Consider the following 581-nt stretch of genomic DNA (forward strand, 5'->3'; position numbering starts at 1 on the left):
AAAATAATAATAACAATAAAAATGAAAATAAAGTTTGTGCAGCAGCGACAGAAAAGTAACGTACAATATTAGAGGAAGACTCACATCTCTCAGAAACTATATATTAAGCAGGCAAAAAAAATTATTAAAGACACCAGGTGCGGTAAGTCAAGCCTATAATCCCAGCACTTTGGGAAGCCGAGGTGGGTGATCAGAATTTCAAGACCAGCCTGGCCAACATGCTGAAACCTCGTCTCTACTAAAAATACAAAAATTAGCTGGGTGTGGTGGCAGGTGCCTGTAATCCCAGCTACTAGGGAGGCTGAGGCAGGAGAATTGCTTGAACCCTAGAGGCGGAGGTTGCAGTAAGGGGAGATCATGCTGCTGCACTCCAGGCTGGGCAACAGAGCAAGACTCTGTCTCAAAAAAATAGAATAGGCCAGGCGTGGTGGCTCATGCCTGTAATCCCAGCACTTTGGGAGGCCGAGACGGGCAGATCACAAGGTCAGAAGATTGAGACCATCCTGGCTAATACGGTGAAACCCCGTCTATACTAAAAATAAAAAAATTAGCCAGGCGTGGTGGTGGGCGCCTGTAGTCCC

This window comes from Mandrillus leucophaeus, unplaced genomic scaffold (assembly GCF_000951045.1).
Source record: "Mandrillus leucophaeus isolate KB7577 unplaced genomic scaffold, Mleu.le_1.0 Scaffold630, whole genome shotgun sequence".
Classification (NCBI taxonomy): Eukaryota; Metazoa; Chordata; class Mammalia; order Primates; family Cercopithecidae; genus Mandrillus; species Mandrillus leucophaeus.